At 42.0% G+C, this 21484-nt stretch overlaps 3 non-coding genes across 3 annotated transcripts; all 3 read left to right on the top strand.

The window, feature by feature from the left end:
- The first annotated feature begins 17253 nt into the window (after positions 1–17253).
- LOC134991963 (U1 spliceosomal RNA) lies at positions 17254–17409 on the top strand. Its single transcript, XR_010196162.1, has one exon. It is a non-coding gene; the product is annotated as a U1 spliceosomal RNA (small nuclear RNA).
- Positions 17410–18084: 675 nt separating this feature from the next.
- LOC134992375 (U1 spliceosomal RNA) lies at positions 18085–18248 on the top strand. Its single transcript, XR_010196548.1, has one exon. It is a non-coding gene; the product is annotated as a U1 spliceosomal RNA (small nuclear RNA).
- Positions 18249–18400: 152 nt separating this feature from the next.
- On the top strand, positions 18401–18563 carry LOC134992587 (U1 spliceosomal RNA). Its single transcript, XR_010196729.1, has one exon. It is a non-coding gene; the product is annotated as a U1 spliceosomal RNA (small nuclear RNA).
- Positions 18564–21484: the final 2921 nt, after the last annotated feature.

The following is a 21484-nucleotide window of genomic DNA, read 5'->3' as shown; positions in this document are numbered from 1 at the left end:
AAATTTTAAAGCCTCCTGTTAGTGCTTCATCTACACGTTATAGCCCAGAATTTTCCAATGCCTATCTCTTTGCAAAAGAGAGATATCGGCAAGGAAAAGCTGTATTGTACCTTTGCATTTTTCTCCCAAACGAAAGACACTAGAATGAAAATTTTAAAGCCTCCTGTTAGTGCTTCATCTACACGTTATAGCCCTGAATTTTTCAATGCCTATCTCTTTGCAAAAGAGAGATATTGGCAAGGAAAAGCTGTATTGTACCTTTGCATTTTTCTCCCAAACGAAGGACACTAGAATGAAAATTTTTAAGCCTCCTGTTAGTGCTTCATCTACACGTTATAGCCCTGAATTTTCCAATGCCTATCTCTTTGCAAAAGAGAGATATCGGCAAGGAAAAGCTGTATTGTACCTTTGCATTTTTCTCCCAAACGAAAGACACTAGAATAAAAATTTTAAAGCCTCCTGTTAGTGCTTCATCTACACGTTATAGCCCTGCATTTTCCAATGCCTATCTCTTTGCAAAAGAGAGATATCGGCAAGGAAAAGCAGCATTGTATCTTGGCATTTTTCTCCCGAACGAAAGACACTAGAATGAAAATTGTAAAGCCTCCTGTTAGTGCTTCATCTACACGTTATAGCCCTGCATTTTCCAATGCCTAGCTCTTTGCAAAAGAGAGATATTGGCAAGGAAAAGCTGTATTGTACCTTTGCATTTTTCTCCCAAACGAAAGACACTAGAATGAAAATTTAAAAGCCTCCTGTTAGTGCTTCATCTACACGTTATAGCCCTGAATTTTCCAATGCTTATCTCTTTGTAAAAGAGAGATATCGGCAAGTAAAAAGCAACATTGTACTTTTGCATTTTTCTCCCAAACGAAAGACACTAGAATGAAAATTTTAAAGCCTCCTGTTAGGCCATCATCTACACGACATAGCCCTGAATTTTCCAATGCGCAGCTCTTTGCAAAAGAGAGATATTGGCAAGGAAAAGCTGTCTTGTACCTTTGCATTTTTCTCCCAAACGAAGGACACTAGAAAGAAAATTTTAAAGCCTCCTGTTAGGCCATCATCTACACGACATAGCCCTGAATTTTCCAATGCGCAGCTCTTTGCAAAAGAGAGATATTGGCAAGGAAAAGCTGTCTTGTACCATTGCATTTTTCTCCCAAACGAAGGACACTAGAAAGAAAATTTTAAAGCCTCCTGTTAGGCCATCATCTACACGACATAGCCCTGAATTTTCCAATGCGTAGCTCTTTGCAAAAGAGAGATATTGGCAAGGAAAAGCTGTCTTGTACCTTTGCATTTTTCTCCCAAACGAAGGACACTAGAAAGAAAATTTTAAAGCCTCCTGTTAGGACATCATCTACACGACATAGCCCTGAATTTTCCAATCCGTAGCTCTTTGCAAAAGAGAGATATTGGCAAGGAAAAGCTGTCTTGTACCTTTGCATTTTTCTCCCAAACGAAGGACACTAGAAAGAAAATTTTAAAGCCTCCTGTTAGGACATCATCTACACGACATAGCCCTGAATTTTCCAATCCGTAGCTCTTTGCAAAAGAGAGATATTGGCAAGGAAAAGCTGTCTTGTACCTTTGCATTTTTCTCCCAAACGAAGGACACTAGAATGAAAATTTTAAAGCCTCCTGTTAGTGCTTCATCTACACGTTATAGCCCAGAATTTTCCAATGCCTATCTCTTTGCAAAAGAGAGATATCGGCAAGGAAAAGCAGTATTGTACCTTTGCATTTTTCTACCAAACGAAGGACACTAGAATGAAAATTTAAAAGCCTCCTGTTAGTGCTTCATCTACACGGTATAGCCCTGAATTTTCCAATGCCTAGCTCTTTGCAAAAGAAAGATATTGGCAAGGAAAAGCTGTATTGTACCTTTGCATTTTTCTCCCAAACGAAGGACACTAGAATGAAAATTTTAAAGCCTCCTGTTAGTGCTTCATCTACACGTTATAGCCCTGAATTTTCCAATGCCTATCTCTTTGCAAAAGAGAGATATCGGCAAGGAAAAACTGTATTGTACCTTTGCATTTTTCTCCCAAACGAAAGACACTAGAATGAAAATGTTAAAGCCTCCTGTTAGTGCTTCATCTACACGTTATAGCCCTGCATTTTCCAATGCCTATCTCTTTGCAAAAGAGAGATATCGGCAAGGAAAAGCAGCATTGTACCTTTGCATTTTTCTCCCAAACGAAAGACACTAGAATGAAAATTGTAAAGCCTCCTGTTAGTGCTTCATCTACACGTTATAGCCCTGCATTTTCCAATGCCTAGCTCTTTGCAAAAGAGATATTGGCAAGGAAAAGCTGTATTGTACCTTTGCATTTTTCTCCCAAACGAAGGACACTAGAATGAAAATTTTAAAGCCTCCTGTTAGTGCTTCATCTACACGTTATAGCCCTGAATTTTCCAATGCCTAGCTCTTTGCAAAAGAGAGATATCGGCAAGGAAAAGCTGTATTGTACCTTTGCATTTTTCTCCCAAACGAAAGACACTAGAATGAAAATTTTAAAGCCTCATGTTAGTGCTTCATCTACACGTTATAGCCCTGAATTTTCCAATGCCTATCTCTTTGCAAAAGAGAGATATCGGCAAGGAAAAGCTTTATTGTACCTTTGCATTTTTCTCCCAAATGAAGGACACTAGAATTAAAATTTTAAAGCCTCCTATTAGTGCTTCATCTACACGTTATAGCCCTGAATTTTCCAATGCCTATCTCTTTGCAAAAGAGAGATATCGGCAAGGAAAAGCTGTATTTTACCTTTGCATTTTTCTCCCAAACGAAGGACACTAGAATGAAAATTTTAAAGCCTCCTGTTAGTGCTTCATCTACACGTTATAGCCCAGAATTTTCCAATGCCTATCTCTTTGCAAAAGAGAGATATCGGCAAGGAAAAGCATTATTGTACCTTTGCATTTTTCTACCAAACGAAGGACACTAGAATGAAAATTTAAAAGCCTCCTGTTAGTGCTTCATCTACACGGTATAGCCCTGAATTTTCCAATGCCTAGCTCTTTGCAAAAGAGAGATATTGGCAAGGAAAAGCTGTATTGTACCTTTGCATTTTTCTTCCAAACGAAGGACACTAGAATGAAAATTTTAAAGCCTACTGTTAGTGCTTCATCTACACGTTATAGCCCTGAATTTTCCAATGCCTATCTCTTTGCAAAAGAGAGATATCGGCAAGGAAAAACTGTATTGTACCTTTGCATTTTTCTCCCAAACGAAAGACACTAGAATGAAAATTTTAAAGCCTCCTGTTAGTGCTTCATCTACACGTTATAGCCCTGCATTTTCCAATGCCTATCTCTTTGCAAAAGAGAGATATCGGCAAGGAAAAGCAGCATTGTACCTTTGCATTTTTCTCCCAAACGAAAGACACTAGAATGAAAATTGTAAAGCCTCCTGTTAGTGCTTCATCTACACGTTATAGCCCTGCATTTTCCAATGCCTAGCTCTTTGCAAAAGAGAGATATTGGCAAGGAAAAGCTGTATTGTACCTTTGCATTTTTCTCCCAAACGAAGGACACTAGAATGAAAATTTTAAAGCCTCCTGTTAGTGCTTCATCTACACGTTATAGCCCTGAATTTTCCAATGCCTATCTCTTTGCAAAAGAGAGATATCGGCAAGGAAAAACTGTATTGTACCTTTGCATTTTTCTCCCAAACGAAAGACACTAGAATGAAAATTTTAAAGCCTCCTGTTAGTGCTTCATGTACACGTTATAGCCCTGAATTTTCCAATGCCTAGCTCTTTGCAAAAGAGAGATATTGACAAGGAAAAGCTGTATTGTACCTTTGCATTTTTCTCCCAAACGAAAGACACTAGAATGAAAATTTTAAAGCCTACTGTTAGTGCTTCATCTACACGTTAATGCCCTGAATTTTCCAATGCCTAGCAATTTGCAAAAGAGAGATATCGGCAAGGAAAAGCTGTATTGTACCTTTGCATTTTTCTCCCAAAAGAAGGACACTAGAATGAAAATTTTAAAGCCTCCTATTAGTGCTTCATCTACACGTTATAGCCCTGAATTTTCCAATGCCTATCTCTTTGCAAAAGAGAGATATCGGCAAGGAAAAGCTGTATTGTACCTTTGCATTTTTCTCCCAAACGAAGGACACTAGAATGAAAATTTTAAAGCCTCCTGTTAGTGCTTCATCTACACGTTATAGCCCAGAATTTTCCAATGCCTATCTCTTTGCAAAAGAGAGATATCGGCAAGGAAAAGCTGTATTGTACCTTTGCATTTTTCTCCCAAACGAAAGACACTAGAATGAAAATTTTAAAGCCTCCTGTTAGTGCTTCATCTACACGTTATAGCCCTGAATTTTTCAATGCCTATCTCTTTGCAAAAGAGAGATATTGGCAAGGAAAAGCTGTATTGTACCTTTGCATTTTTCTCCCAAACGAAGGACACTAGAATGAAAATTTTTAAGCCTCCTGTTAGTGCTTCATCTACACGTTATAGCCCTGAATTTTCCAATGCCTATCTCTTTGCAAAAGAGAGATATCGGCAAGGAAAAGCTGTATTGTACCTTTGCATTTTTCTCCCAAACGAAAGACACTAGAATAAAAATTTTAAAGCCTCCTGTTAGTGCTTCATCTACACGTTATAGCCCTGCATTTTCCAATGCCTATCTCTTTGCAAAAGAGAGATATCGGCAAGGAAAAGCAGCATTGTATCTTGGCATTTTTCTCCCGAACGAAAGACACTAGAATGAAAATTGTAAAGCCTCCTTTTAGTGCTTCATCTACACGTTATAGCCCTGCATTTTCCAATGCCTAGCTCTTTGCAAAAGAGAGATATTGGCAAGGAAAAGCTGTATTGTACCTTTGCATTTTTCTCCCAAACGAAAGACACTAGAATGAAAATTTAAAAGCCTCCTGTTAGTGCTTCATCTACACGTTATAGCCCTGAATTTTCCAATGCTTATCTCTTTGTAAAAGAGAGATATCGGCAAGTAAAAAGCAACATTGTACTTTTGCATTTTTCTCCCAAACGAAAGACACTAGAATGAAAATTTTAAAGCCTCCTGTTAGGCCATCATCTACACGACATAGCCCTGAATTTTCCAATGCGCAGCTCTTTGCAAAAGAGAGATATTGGCAAGGAAAAGCTGTCTTGTACCTTTGCATTTTTCTCCCAAACGAAGGTCACTAGAAAGAAAATTTTAAAGCCTCCTGTTAGGCCATCATCTACACGACATAGCCCTGAATTTTCCAATGCGTAGCTCTTTGCAAAAGAGAGATATTGGCAAGGAAAAGCTGTCTTGTACCTTTGCATTTTTCTCCCAAACGAAGGACACTAGAAAGAAAATTTTAAAGCCTCCTGTTAGGCCATCATCTACACGACATAGCCCTGAATTTTCCAATGCGTAGCTCTTTGCAAAAGAGAGATATTGGCAAGGAAAAGCTGTCTTGTACCTTTGCATTTTTCTCCCAAACGAAGGACACTAGAAAGAAAATTTTAAAGCCTCCTGTTAGGCCATCATCTACACGACATAGCCCTGAATTTTCCAATGCGCAGCTCTTTGCAAAAGAGAGATATTGGCAAGGAAAAGCTGTCTTGTACCATTGCATTTTTCTCCCAAACGAAGGACACTAGAAAGAAAATTTTAAAGCCTCCTGTTAGGCCATCATCTACACGACATAGCCCTGAATTTTCCAATGCGTAGCTCTTTGCAAAAGAGAGATATTGGCAAGGAAAAGCTGTCTTGTACCTTTGCATTTTTCTCCCAAACGAAGGACACTAGAAAGAAAATTTTAAAGCCTCCTGTTAGGACATCATCTACACGACATAGCCCTGAATTTTCCAATCCGTAGCTCTTTGCAAAAGAGAGATATTGGCAAGGAAAAGCTGTCTTGTACCTTTGCATTTTTCTCCCAAACGAAGGACACTAGAAAGAAAATTTTAAAGCCTCCTGTTAGGTCATCATCTACACGACATAGCCCTGAATTTTCCAATGCGCAGCTCTTGGCAAGGAAAAGCTGTCTTGTACCATTGCATTTTTCTCCCAAACGAAGGACACTAGAAAGAAAATTTTAAAGCCTCCTGTTAGGCCATCATCTACACGACATAGCCCTTAATTTTCCAATGCGTAGCTCTTTGCAAAAGATAGATATTGGCAAGGAAAAGCTGTCTTGTACCTTTGCATTTTTCTCCCAAACGAAGGACACTAGAAAGAAAATTTTAAAGCCTCCTGTTAGGCCATCATCTACACGACATAGCCCTGAATTTTCCAATGCGCAGCTCTTTGCAAAAGAGAGATATTGGCAAGGAAAAGCTGTCTTGTACCATTGCATTTTTCTCCCAAACGAAGGACACTAGAAAGAACATTTTAAAGCCTCCTGTTAGGCCATCATCTACACGACATAGCCCTGAATTTTCCAATGCGCAGCTCTTTGCAAAAGAGAGATATTGGCAAGGAAAAGCTGTCTTGTACCTTTGCATTTTTCTCCCAAACGAAGGTCACTAGAAAGAAAATTTTAAAGCCTCCTGTTAGGCCATCATCTACACGACATAGCCCTGAATTTTCCAATGCGCAGCTCTTTGCAAAAGAGAGATATTGGCAAGGAAAAGCTGTCTTGTACCTTTGCATTTTTCTCCCAAACGAAGGACACTAGAAAGAAAATTTTAAAGCCTCCTGTTAGGCCATCATCTACACGACATAACCCTGAATTTTCCAATGCGCAGCTCTTTGCAAAAGAGAGATATTGGCAAGGAAAAGCTGTCTTGTTCCATTGCATTTTTCTCCCAAACGAAGGACACTAGAAAGAACATTTTAAAGCCTCCTGTTAGGCCATCATCTACACGACATAGCCCTGAATTTTCCAATGCGCAGCTCTTTGCAAAAGAGAGATATTGGCAAGGAAAAGCTGTCTTGTACCTTTGCATTTTTCTCCCAAACGAAGGTCACTAGAAAGAAAATTTTAAAGCCTCCTGTTAGGCCATCATCTACACGACATAGCCCTGAATTTTCCAATGCGCAGCTCTTTGCAAAAGAGAGATATTGGCAAGGAAAAGCTGTCTTGTACCATTGCATTTTTCTCCCAAACGAAGGACACTAGAAAGAAAATTTTAAAGCCTCCTGTTAGGCCATCATCTACACGACATAGCCCTGAATTTTCCAATGCGCAGCTCTTTTGCAAAAGAGAGATATTGGCAAGGAAAAGCTGTCTTGTACCTTAGCATTTTTCTACCAAACGAAGGTCACTAGAAAGAAAATTTTAAAGCCTCCTGTTAGGCCATCATCTACACGACATAGCCCTGAATTTTCCAATGCGTAGCTCTTTGCAAAAGAGAGATATTGGCAAGGAAAAGCTGTCTTGTACCTTTGCATTTTTCTCCCAAACGAAGGACACTAGAAAGAAAATTTTAAAGCCTCCTGTTAGGCCATTGCAAAGAGATAGGCATTGGAAAATTCAGGGCTATAACGTGTAGATGAAGCACTAACAGGAGGCTTTAAAATTTTCATTCTAGTGTCTTTCGTTTGGGAGAAAAATGCAAAGGTACAATACCGCTTTTCCTTGCCGATATCTCTCTTTTGCAAAGAGCTAGGCATTGGAAAATTCAGGGCTATAACGTGTAGATGAAGCACTAATAGGAGGCTTTAAAATTTTCAATCTAGTGTCCTTCGTTTAGGAGAAAAATGCAAAGGTACAATACAGCTTTTCCTTGCCAATATCTCTCTTTTGCAAAGAGCTAGGCATTGGAAAATTCAGGGCTATAACGTGTAGATGAAGCACTAACAGGAGGCTTTACAATTTTCATTCTAGTGTCTTTCGTTTGGGAGAAAAATGCAAAAGTACAATGCTGCATTTCCTTGCCGATATCTCTCTTTTGCAAAGAGATAAGCATTGGAAAATTCAGGGCTATAACGTGTAGATGAAGCACTAACAGGAGGCTTTAAAATTTTCATTCTAGTGTCTTTCGTTTGGGAGAAAAATGCAAAGGTACAATACAGCTTTTCCTTGCCGATATCTCTCTTTTGCAAAGAGCTAGGCATTGGAAAATTCAGGGCTATAACGTGTAGATGAAGCACTAACAGGAAGCTTTACAATTTTCATTCTAGTGTCTTTCGTTTGGGAGAAAAATGCAAAGGTACAATGCTGCTTTTCCTTGCCGATATCTCTCTTTTGCAAAGAGATAGGCATTGGAAAATGCAGGGCTATAACGTGTAGATGAAGCACTAACAGGAGGCTTTAAAATTTTCATTCTAGTGTCTTTCGTTTGGGAGAAAAATGCAAAGGTACAATACAGCTTTTCCTTGCCGATATCTCTCTTTTGCAAAGAGATAGGCATTGGAAAATTCAGGGCTATAACGTGTAGATGAAGCACTAATAGGAGGCTTTAACATTTTCAATCTAGTGTCTTTCGTTTGGGAGAAAAATGCAAAGGTACAATACAGCATTTCCTTGCCGATATCTCTCTTTTGCAAAGAGATAGGCATTGGAAAATTCAGGGCTATAACGTGTAGATGAAGCACTAACAGGAGGCTTTAAAATTTTCATTCTAGTGTCCTTCGTTTGGGAGAAAAATGCAAAGGTACAATACAGCATTTCCTTGCCGATATCTCTCTTTTGCAAAGAGATAGGCATTGGAAAATTCAGGGCTATTACGTGTAGATGAAGCACTAAAAGGAGGCTTTAAAATTTTCATTCTAGTGTCTTTCGTTTGGGAGAAAAATGCAAAAGTACAATGCAGCTTTTCCTTGCCGATATCTCTCTTTTGCAAAGAGATAGGCATTGGAAAATTCAGGGCTATAACGTGTAGATGAAGCACTAATAGGAGGCTTTAAAATTTTCAATCTAGTGTCCTTCGTTTGGGAGAAAAATGCAAAGGTACAATACAGCTTTTCCTTGCCAATATCTCTCTTTTGCAAAGAGCTAGGCATTGGAAAATGCAGGGCTATAACGTGTAGATGAAGCACTAACAGGAGGCTTTAAAATTTTCATTCTAGTGTCTTTCGTTTGGGAGAAAAATGCAAAAGTACAATGCAGCTTTTCCTTGCCGATATCTCTCTTTTGCAAAGAGATAGGCATTGGAAAATTCAGGGCTATAACGTGTAGATGAAGCACTAATAGGAGGCTTTAAAATTTTCAATCTAGTGTCCTTCGTTTGGGAGAAAAATGCAAAGGTACAATACAGCTTTTCCTTGCCAATATCTCTCTTTTGCAAAGAGCTAGGCATTGGAAAATGCAGGGCTATAACGTGTAGATGAAGCACTAACAGGAGGCTTTACAATTTTCATTCTAGTGTCTTTTGTTTGTGAGAAAAATGCAAAGGTACAATGCAGCTTTTCCTTGCCGATATCTCTCTTTTGCAAAGAGATAGGCATTGGAAAATGCAGGGCTATAACGTGTAGATGAAGCACTAACAGGAGGCTTTAAAATTTTCATTCTAGTGTCTTTCGTTTGGGAGAAAAATGCAAAGGTACAATACAGCATTTCCTTGCCGATATCTCTCTTTTGCACAGAGATAGGCATTGGAAAATTCAGGGCTATAACGTGTAGATGAAGCACTAACAGGAGGCTTTAAAATTTTCATTCTAGTGTCTTTCGTTTGGGAGAAAAATGCAAAGGTACAATACAGCTTTTCCTTGCCGATATCTCTCTTTTGCAAAGAGATAGGCATTGGAAAGTTCAGGGCTATAACGTGTAGATGAAGCACTAACAGGAGGCTTTAAAATTTTCATTCTAGTGTCCTTCGTTTGGGAGAAAAATGCAAAGGTACAATACAGCTTTTCCTTGCCGATATCTCTCTTTTGCAAAGAGATAGGCATTGGAAAATTCAGGGCTATAACGTGTAGATGAAGCACTAATAGTAGGCTTTAAAATTTTCATTCTAGTGTCCTTCGTTTGGGAGAAAAATGCAAAGGTACAATACAGCTTTTCCTTGCCGATATCTCTCTTTTGCAAAGAGATAGGCATTGGAAAATTCAGGGCTATAACGTGTAGATGAAGCACTAACAGGAGGCTTTAAAATTTTCATTCTAGTGTCTTTCGTTTGGGAGAAAAATGCAAAGGTACAATACCGCTTTTCCTTGCCGATATCTCTCTTTTGCAAAGAGATAGGCATTGGAAAATTCAGGGCTATAACGTGTAGATGAAGCACTAACAGGAGGCTTTCAAATTTTCATTCTAGTGTCTTTCGTTTGGGAGAAAAATGCAAAGGTACAATACAGCTTTTCCTTGCCGATATCTCTCTTTTGCAAAGAGATAGGCATTGGAAAATTCAGGGCTATAACGTGTAGATGAAGCACTAACAGGAGGCTTTAAAATTTTCATTCTAGTGTCCTTCGTTTGGGAGAAAAATGCAAAGGTACAATACAGCTTCTCCTTGCCGATATCTCTCTTTTGCAAAGAGATAGGCATTGGAAAATTCAGGGCTATAACGTGTAGATGAAGCACTAATAGGAGGCTTTAAAATTTTTATTCTAGTGTCCTTCGTTTGGGAGAAAAATGCAAAGGTACAATACAGCTTTTCCTTGCCGATATCTCTCTTTTGTAAAGAGATAGGCATTGGAAAATTCAGGGCTATAACGTGTAGATGAAGCACTAACAGGAGGCTTTAAAATTTTCATTCTAGTGTCTTTCGTTTGGGAGAAAAATGCAAAGGTACAATACAGCTTTTCCTTGCCGATATCTCTCTTTTGCAAAGAGATAGGCATTGGAAAATTCAGGGCTATAACGTGTAGATGAAGCACTAACAGGAGGCTTTAAAATTTTCATTCTAGTGTCCTTCGTTTGGGAGAAAACTGCAAAGGTACAATACAGCTTTTCCTTGCTGATATCTCTCTTTTGCAAAGAGATAGGCATTGGAAAATTCAGGCCTATAACGTGTAGATGAAGCACTAATAGGAGGCTTTAAAATTTTCATTCTAGTGTCCTTCGTTTGGGAGAAAAATGCAAAGGTACAATACAGCTTTTCCTTGCCGATATCTCTCTTTTGCAAAGAGATAGGCATTGGAAAATTCAGGGCTATAACGTGTAGATGAAGCACTAACAGGAGGCTTTAAAATTTTTATTCTAGTGTATTTCGTTTGGGAGAAAAATGCAAAGGTACAATACCGCTTTTCCTTGCCGATATCTCTCTTTTGCAAAGAGCTAGGCATTGGAAAATTCAGGGCTATAACGTGTAGATGAAGCACTAATAGGAGGCTTTAAAATTTTCAATCTAGTGTCCTTCGTTTGGGAGAAAAATGCAAAGGTACAATACAGCTTTTCCTTGCCAATATCTCTCTTTTGCAAAGAGCTAGGCATTGGAAAATTCAGGGCTATAACGTGTAGATGAAGCACTAACAGGAGGCTTTAAAATTTTCATTCTAGTGTCTTTCGTTTGGGAGAAAAATGCAAAAGTACAATGCTGCTTTTCCTTGCCGATATCTCTCTTTTGCAAAGAGATAAGCATTGGAAAATTCAGGGCTATAACGTGTAGATGAAGCACTAACAGGAGGCTTTAAAATTTTCATTCTAGTGTCTTTCGTTTGGGAGAAAAATGCAAAGGTAAAATACAGCTTTTCCTTGCCAATATCTCTCTTTTGCAAAGAGCTAGGCATTGGAAAATGCAGGGCTATAACGTGTAGATGAAGCACTAACAGGAGGCTTTACAATTTTCATTCTAGTGTCTTTCGTTTGGGAGAAAAATGCAAAGGTACAATGCTGCTTTTCCTTGCCGATATCTCTCTTTTGCAAAGAGATAGGCATTGGAAAATGCAGGGCTATAACGTGTAGATGAAGCACTAACAGGAGGCTTTAAAATTTTCATTCTAGTGTCTTTCGTTTGGGAGAAAAATGCAAAGGTACAATACAGCTTTTCCTTGCCGATATCTCTCTTTTGCAAAGAGATAGGCATTGGAAAATTCAGGGCTATAACGTGTAGATGAAGCACTAACAGGAGGCTTAAAAAATTTCATTCTAGTGTCCTTCGTTTGGGAGAAAAATGCAAAGGTACAATACAGCTTTTCCTTGCCAATATCTCTCTTTTGCAAAGAGATAGGCATTGGAAAATTCAGGGCTATAACGTGTAGATGAAGCACTAACAGGAGGCTTTAAAATTTTCATTCTAGTGTCTTTCGTTTGGGAGAAAAATGCAAAGGTACAATACAGCTTCTCCTTGCCGATATCTCTCTTTTGCAAAGAGATAGGCATTGGAAAATTCAGGGCTATAACGTGTAGATGAAGCACTAATAGGAGGCTTTAAAATTTTTATTCTAGTGTCCTTCGTTTGGGAGAAAAATGCAAAGGTACAATACAGCTTTTCCTTGCCGATATCTCTCTTTTGTAAAGAGATAGGCATTGGAAAATTCAGGGCTATAACGTGTAGATGAAGCACTAACAGGAGGCTTTAAAATTTTCATTCTAGTGTCTTTCGTTTGGGAGAAAAATGCAAAGGTACAATACAGCTTTTCCTTGCCGATATCTCTCTTTTGCAAAGAGATAGGCATTGGAAAATTCAGGGCTATAACGTGTAGATGAAGCACTAACAGGAGGCTTTAAAATTTTCATTCTAGTGTCCTTCGTTTGGGAGAAAACTGCAAAGGTACAATACAGCTTTTCCTTGCCGATATCTCTCTTTTGCAAAGAGATAGGCATTGGAAAATTCAGGCCTATAACGTGTAGATGAAGCACTAATAGGAGGCTTTAAAATTTTCATTCTAGTGTCCTTCGTTTGGGAGAAAAATGCAAAGGTACAATACAGCTTTTCCTTGCCGATATCTCTCTTTTGCAAAGAGATAGGCATTGGAAAATTCAGGGCTATAACGTGTAGATGAAGCACTAACAGGAGGCTTTAAAAATTTTATTCTAGTGTATTTCGTTTGGGAGAAAAATGCAAAGGTACAATACCGCTTTTCCTTGCCGATATCTCTCTTTTGCAAAGAGCTAGGCATTGGAAAATTCAGGGCTATAACGTGTAGATGAAGCACTAATAGGAGGCTTTAAAATTTTCAATCTAGTGTCCTTCGTTTGGGAGAAAAATGCAAAGGTACAATACAGCTTTTCCTTGCCAATATCTCTCTTTTGCAAAGAGCTAGGCATTGGAAAATTCAGGGCTATAACGTGTAGATGAAGCACTAACAGGAGGCTTTAAAATTTTCATTCTAGTGTCTTTCGTTTGGGAGAAAAATGCAAAAGTACAATGCTGCTTTTCCTTGCCGATATCTCTCTTTTGCAAAGAGATAAGCATTGGAAAATTCAGGGCTATAACGTGTAGATGAAGCACTAACAGGAGGCTTTAAAATTTTCATTCTAGTGTCTTTCGTTTGGGAGAAAAATGCAAAGGTACAATACAGCTTTTCCTTGCCAATATCTCTCTTTTGCAAAGAGCTAGGCATTGGAAAATGCAGGGCTATAACGTGTAGATGAAGCACTAACAGGAGGCTTTACAATTTTCATTCTAGTGTCTTTCGTTTGGGAGAAAAATGCAAAGGTACAATGCTGCTTTTCCTTGCCGATATCTCTCTTTTGCAAAGAGATAGGCATTGGAAAATGCAGGGCTATAACGTGTAGATGAAGCACTAACAGGAGGCTTTAAAATTTTCATTCTAGTGTCTTTCGTTTGGGAGAAAAATGCAAAGGTACAATACAGCTTTTCCTTGCCGATATCTCTCTTTTGCAAAGAGATAGGCATTGGAAAATTCAGGGCTATAACGTGTAGATGAAGCACTAACAGGAGGCTTAAAAAATTTCATTCTAGTGTCCTTCGTTTGGGAGAAAAATGCAAAGGTACAATACAGCTTTTCCTTGCCAATATCTCTCTTTTGCAAAGAGATAGGCATTGGAAAATTCAGGGCTATAACGTGTAGATGAAGCACTAACAGGAGGCTTTAAAAATTTTCATTCTAGTGTCTTTCGTTTGGGAGAAAAATGCAAAGGTACAATACAGTTTTTCCTTGCCGATATCTCTCTTTTGCAAAGAGATAGGCATTGGAAAATTCAGGGCTATAACGTGTAGATGAAGCACTAACAGGAGGCTTTAAAAGCACTCTGGGTGTGCTACTCCTACGATTTCCCCAAATGTGGGACACTTGATTACATAATTTGTGTTTCCTCTGGTCGGCTCTCGTATAATTCAGATCTCTTTGTCTCAGGTCTCTCTCCAGCCTAGTTTGCTGTCTGTTTCCACTTCTCTTTTCTTGAGCCGCTCCCTTCTATGCCCTTGTGCACTATCCTGACTTCCCCGTCTGCTTACTTTGTGCCTTCCAACGCACAATGCAAACTACAGGTAGTGCTGCAGGGCCCACACCCTTTTACTTGCTTTACAGAGCAGCTCTGGAGCTGTTACAGTGCCCAGCTGCTGCAAGAAATCAGCTTGAATGCTTCAGGGGCTGGGGCATAGCCAACATGAGCCCCACACCGAAGGAGGGTGGAGGTGTTTAATGCGAACTAGGGGTCATCCAAGCGCCGCAAGAGGCTGCCATGCCCTGCACACCCCTTTTTTATTTTCATATGCAGACGAGGGTTGAAGCCAACTTTGACCCACTGCTTGGATGACATCACCATATGCAAATCCATCTGTGGCAGGCCTTCCCCCAGGAATGCTTGCACTAGTTGTTGCATTTGGTTTGTTGTTTGGGGTTGCTTCAGTATTAGGCAGCCTTCTGCCCTCCCATGTTCATCTGAAAATATATGTTCTCCCTGCAGTTGTTGTCCCAAGATGAGAGTTCCCTTGTGCTGCCTCAGTTGAATCTCCTTTACTTGACAGAGATGTGCATGAGCAGCGGCCCTCCCCAGCCCTATTCCAAATCATACTTATTTTGCATAGGAGATACCATGGTCATGAAGATTTTTCTCCCAGGGTTACTCTAGGGGTTACATTTGGGGAAATCACAGAGGTCAGCATACCCAGAATGCAGTGAATGAACCTCACCCTGGGAGAATAATCTTCATGACCATGGTATCTCCTATGCAAAATAAGTATGATTTGGGATAGAGCTGGGGAGGGCCACTGCTCAGGCACATCTCTGTCAAGTTAAGGAGATTCAACTGAGGCAGCACAAGGGAACTCTCATCTTGGGACAACAACTGCAGGGAGAACATATATTTTCAGATGAACATGGGAGGGCAGAAGGCTGCCTAATACTGAAGCACCCCCAAACAACAAACCAAATGCAACAACTAGTGCAAGCATTCCTGGGGGAAGGCCTGCCACAGATGGATTTGATGGATTTGATTATGAAAAGAGAAAAGGGGCATGCAGGGCATGGCGGCCTTTTGCGGTGCTTGGCTGACCCCTAGTTTGCATTAAACACCTCCACCCTCCGTCGGTGTGGGGCTCTTGTTGGCTATGCCCCAGCACCTGAAGCATTCAAGCTGATTTCTTGCTGCAGCTGGGCACTGTAACAGCTCCAGAGCTGCTCTGTAAGGCAAGTAAAAGGGTGTGGGCCGTGCAGCACTAACTGTAGTTTGCATTGTGCGTTGGAAGGCACAAAGTAAGCAGACAGGAGAAGTCAGGAGAGTGCACAAGGGCATAGAAGGCAGCGGCTCAAGAAAAGAGAAGTGGAAACAAACAGCAAACTAGGCTGGAGAGAGACCTGAGACAAAGAGATCTGAATTATACGAGAGCCGACCAGGGGAAACACAAATTATGCAGTCAAGTTTCCCACAGGAGTATATAGGATACGACCCAGTGGTACCTGACGACATAGATACTAACAGCTATTTAATAACATTATGCTAGAAAGTGATTATTAGCAACATATATATCTATATAAACAACCCCGCCAGGGTTGTGCCTTCAAAAATAATCACACACGGACACGCTTTTTAAACCTTTTTTTCACATCTCTTTATTCTTCTTATGCACATGTATGTTAGTTCTGTGATTTTAACCTTTATGTTTCACTGCAGTTTGGGATAATAATATTAATATTTATCCAATTCTAATACATACTTAATAAAGGTTATATTTTATGTTTCATTCATTCTGTCCAGTGCGTCAACAGTGCAGATTTCTTCTTGTTTTTTCTCCCAAATTCTATAACAATGACAGTAAATGTTGTTTCTTTTCAAACAGAACTTTCTTGACCATGCTTCTTTTTTGAAAGATCTGGGAGCACATGGAAAACAGTACAAACCATGCAGTATCACAAGAGCCTTTATTTGATCTTTCATGAAGATAGAGCAGAATTGAGGACACGTCAACAATTTCTGCCGAAGGTGGTTCATCTTTCCACATGGCGCCTTTGGCCACTGACACCTTCGTTGAGTCAAAGTCTCTGGCTGTGGTCAGAACTTTGAAAATTTATGTCACCAGAACGGTTCAGATTAGGAAAACAGAGGCTCTGTTTGTCCTGTATGCTCCCAACAGGATTGGGTGTCCTGCTTCCATGTAGACCATTATGCGCTGGATCTGTGGTAAGATTCAGCATGCTCATTCCACGGCAGGATTGCCGTTACTGAATTAGGTGAAGACCCATTCTACTAGAAAGGTGGGTTCATCCTGGGCAGCTGGTCGGGGAGTCTCGGCATTGCAACTTTGCAGAGCAGCTATTTAGTAAACACTTTTGCTAAGTTTTAAAAGTTTTAGAGTAAAGGAGATTCAACTGAGGCAGCACAAGGGAACTCCCATCTGGGGACAACAACTGCAGTGAGAACACATATTTTCAGATGAACATGGGAGGGCAGAAGGCTGCCTAATACTGAAGCACCCCCAAACAACAAACCAAATGCAACAACTAGTACAAGCATTCCTGGGGGAAGGTCTGCAGAAGACGGATTTGCATACAGTGATGTCATCCAAGCAGTGGGCCAAAGTTGGCTGGAACCCTCATCTGCATATGAAAAGAGAAAAGGGGTATGCAGGGCGCCGCCATGGCCTTTTGCGGCGCTTGGATGACCCTTAGTTCGCATTAAACACCCCCACCCTCCTTTGGTGTGGGGCTCATGTTGGCCATGCCCCAGCCCCTGAAGCATTCAAGCTGATTTCTTGCAGCAGCTTGGCACTGTAACAGCTCCAGAGCTGCTCTGTAAGGCAAGTAAAAGGGTGTGGGCCCTGCAGCACTACCTGTAGTTTGCATTGTGCATTGGAAGGCACAAAGTAAGCAGACAGGAGGAGAAGTCAGGATAGTTCACAAGGGTATAGAAGGGAGGGGCTCAAGAAAAAAGAAGTGGAAACAGACAGCAAACTAGGCTGGAGAGAGACCTGAGACAAAGAGATCTGAATTATATGAGAGCCGACCAGGGGAAACACAAATTATGCAGTCAAGTTTCCCACATTTGGGGAAATCGCAGGGGCAGCACACCCAGGTGAGATACTATAATCAGGACGGTGCTTCTCCCAGGGCAAGGCTCACCCATTGCACTCTGGGTGTGCTGCTCCTACGATTTCCCCAAATGTGGGACACTTGACTGCATAATTTGTGTTTCCTCTGGTCAGCTCTCGTATAATTCAGATCTCTTTGTCTCAGGTCTCTCTCCAGCCTAGTTTGCTGTCTGTTTCCACTTCTTTTTTTCTTGAGCCCCTCCCTTCTATACCCTTGTGCACTATCCTGACTTCTCCTCACGTCTGCTTACTTTGTGCCTTCCAATGCACAATGCAAACTACAGGTAGTGCTGCAGGGCCCACACCCTTTTACTTGCCTTACAGAGCAGCTCTGGAGCTGTTACAGTGCCCAGCTGCTGCAAGAAATCAGCTTGAATGCTTCATGGGATGGGGCATGGCCAACATGAGCCCCACACCAAAGGAGGGTGGGGGTGTTTAATGCGATCTAGGGGTCATCCAAGCACCGCAAAAGGCTGCCATGCCCTGCACGCCCCTTTTCTCTTTTAATATGCAGATGAGGGTTGAAGCCAACTTTGACCCACTGCTTGGATAACATCACCATATGCAAATCCATCTGCTGCAGGCCTTCCCCCAGGAATGCTTGCACTAGTTGTTGCATTTGGTTTGTTGTTTGGGGGTGCTTCAGTATTAGGCAGCCTTCTGCCCTCCCATGTTCATCTGAAAATATGTGTTCTCCCTGCAGTTGTTGTCCCCAGATGAGAGTTCCCTTGTGCTGCCTCAGTTGAATCTCCTTTACTTGACAGAGATGTGCCTGAGCAGCGGCCCTCCCCAGCCCTATCCCAAATCATACTTATTTTGCATAGGAGACACCATGGTCATGAAAATTGTTCACCCAGGGTTAGGTTCTTTCATTGCATTCTGGGTATGCTGACCCCTGTGATTTCCCCAAATGTGGGAAACTCGCCTGCATTATTTGTTGTAGTGGGGGACTGTGTTTGTGTTTTCCGCTGGTCAGCTCTGGTAAAAGTCAGATTTCTTTGTCTCAGATCTTCCTCTAGCCTTGTTCTTCTTTCGAGAGTTCCATTGTGCTGCCTCAGTTGGATCTCCTTCACTTGACAGGGGGGTGCCCGAGCAGCGACCCTCCCCAGCTCTAGCCCAACTCCTACTTACCTGCCAGGTGAGATACTATGATCTTGAAGGTGCTTCTCCCAGGGCAAGGCTCACCCATTGCACTCTGGATGTGCTGCCCCTGCGATTTCCCCAAATGTGGGAAACTTGACTGCATAATTTGTGTTTCCCCTGGTCGGCTCTCGTATAATTCAGATCTCTTTGTCTCAGGTCTCTCTCCAGCCTAGTTTGCTGTCTGTTTCCACTTCTCTTTTCTTGAGCCGCTCCCTTCTATGCCCTTGCGCACTATCCTGACTTCTCCCGTCTGCTTACTTTGTGCCTTCCAACGCACAATGCGAACTACAGGTAGTGCTGCAGGGCCCACACCCTTTTATTTGCCTTACAGAGCAGCTCCGGAGCTGTTACAGTGCCCAGCTGCTGCAAGAAATCAGCTTGAATGCTTCAGGGGCTGGGGCATAGCCAACATGAGCCCCACACCGAAGGAGGGTGGAGGTGTTTAATGCGAACTAGGGGTCATCCAAGCGCCGCAAAAGGCCGCCATGCCCTGCATAACCCTTTTCTCTTTTCATATGCAGATGAGGGTTCCAGCCAACTTTGGCCCACTGCTTGGATGACATCACCGTATGCAAATTCGTCTCCTGCAGACCTTCCCCCAGGAATGCTTGTACTAGTTATTGCATATGGTTTGATATTTGATGGTGCTTCAGTATTAGGCAGCCTTCCGCCCTCCCATGTTCATCTGAAAAGATGTGGTCTCCCTGCAGTTGTTGTCCCCAGACGAGAGTTCCCTTGTGCTTCCTCAGTTGAATCTCCTTAACTTGACGGGGGAGGGGCTTGCCCGAGCAGCCACCCTCCCCAGCCCTATCCCAACTCATACTTATTTTGCATATGAGATCTCTATATCATGAAGATTGTTCTCACAGGGTGAGGTTCATCCATTATATTTTAAAATAGGAAGGTTCAAATTACATATTTGAATTGCATCTATGTGCTGGATTCAAATGTTCCCCCCCCCTTCCTTTCTCAATTGTGCCCATCAGCAGCTATTCTAAGGTTGCTGCCAATGGGTGTGACACATTAATTTCTTCTGTGGGGTACACTGGACTCCACAAGGATTCACATTGGGGTGTAGAGTAGGATCTTGATCTGAGGCACCAACCGGCTCAAAGCTTTTGACTGTTCCCAAGATGCTCAGCGCATTCTCCTCTATAACCCCGCTTCCATGAACAGGGAGCTCAGTTTGTAGTTGGTGCCTTCAGTAGCAGGCCACTTAACAGGGGCCTGCCTCAGGCAGCCTATTCTTAGCTATTAATTTTGACAAGAAAATAAGAACTTTTTTTATGAGAATCTACAAGGGCTGCAGCAGGCTAGGTCTAATAGACATCTTTACTGCAGCTTCATCACTCCCAGCGGCGCTGTATACTCCCGTGCCCTGGTTGCTGGGTCACTGCAGCGGAGGCTCCGGTTTCTTCCTAAGGTCAGTCACACACACACCGCCCTTCCGGATCACGAGGCCGCTGATGAAGGGGAGCGTGGCCGTAGGGGGTGGACCGTGTGTGCACTGGCGTGGACACTGATTACTGGGCAGCCGCTCCACAAGCCACCAGGTACAGTTAAGGAGCACAGGTCTGGGGGTTTTTCTCCCATATTAAACCAATTTTGTACTGCCCGCAGCGCATTGCGATAGGTAATAGGGCCTGATTCAGGTTGGATTGCAATCACAATAAGCGATCCAACTGCAAAAATTGCTAAGAGCATACGCAAGTGCCTGCATTTTCTGCGGCACCCCGCAGAGAATGCGATCGCCTCTGCCTGTCAATCGGGGCAGGGGGGGAGAGGGGGGTCAGCAAAACTCCATTTCCAAGTCAGGGATAGAGCGGTGCGGGGGCAAGGCTTCAAAATGGGGTCTGCAACGGAGGAGACACAGGGGGCGTGGTCACAGCGGCTGTATGACATCACATTCAGCCGCTGTGATCACAAAAATGGTGGCGGCTTCCTGCGCGCACATACAGTCTGCACCCGCAGAAGGCTACACCATTTTTTATGATCACGCTGAACTGCAGTGCGACTGCAATTACAGCATGGTCAAGAAGGGAGGCGTCATGCTGGGTGGCCATGTCCTGTCACTGTGCAGGAGCCAGCACCGCTCACACACTAGTCCCCGGGTGCAGCCCCCAACCCCCGGGACACCCGGAGCAACAAAATGTAGATTCAGGCCACCAGGCCACGCCCCTACCTATGAAACCATGCCTCCTTTTTACCATTGCGCTGCTTATCTGCGCGCACTGCATTACAATCTCCTTCGCCACCTCTCTGGGTGTCACCAGTGATAGTGACACCTCTGCCATGCTTGTAGCAGCTGGTCCTAAGATCTACGCCTCAAGCCCTGAGTGTTTGCCCTTGTGACTTGTTGATCATCATAGCGAAGCAGATGCTTACAGAAAACTGCAGGGGCTTAGATTGAAAAAAAAAAATTATGGGTATAAGGTAGAGAGGAGCGGGTTCGGTTCTCCGAGAACCGAATTCCCCACGAACTCCACGTGGTTTACACTGGTCCAAGGCAGGCTCGGTTGTTCCCGCCTGACTCGGAAAACCTGAACAAGGGAAAATGTCATCATCCCGCTGTCGGATTCTCGCGAGATTCGGATTTCATATAAAGAGCTGCGCGTTGCCTCCATTTTTACTCGTGCATTGAAGAGAGAGCGGAGAGGACGTGGCTATGTTCTCTCAGTGGAAATCTCAATATCAGTGCTCATTATCAGTGGTTACTTATTGCTGCTCAGTAATACTAGTAGTGTGTCTCTCCTGCTCAGTGTCAGTTCTCAGTAGTATCCTCATCAGTGCTCAGTATCACTGCTCATTGTCTTGTGCTGCATTGTGGTGCTCAGCATACTACAGTACATTACTAATAGTCCAGTGCTGCATCTTGCTGCTCAGTGTCAGTTCTAGTATCCTCATCAGTGCTCACTATCACTGCTCATTACATTGTGGTGTTCTGTATACTACAGTAACATAGTAATATAGTAACATATAGTAATATAGTTTTTGAGGTTGAAAAGAGGCAAATTGCCCATCGTGTTCAACCTGTTTTAAGTTGTGATGATTCTACATACTTGCT

Source organism: Pseudophryne corroboree, unplaced genomic scaffold, assembly GCF_028390025.1.
Source record: "Pseudophryne corroboree isolate aPseCor3 unplaced genomic scaffold, aPseCor3.hap2 scaffold_121, whole genome shotgun sequence".
Lineage (NCBI taxonomy): Eukaryota > Metazoa > Chordata > Amphibia > Anura > Myobatrachidae > Pseudophryne > Pseudophryne corroboree.
The sequence above is the reverse complement of the archived record's forward strand: the minus strand, read 5'-3'. Positions and strand labels throughout refer to the sequence as shown.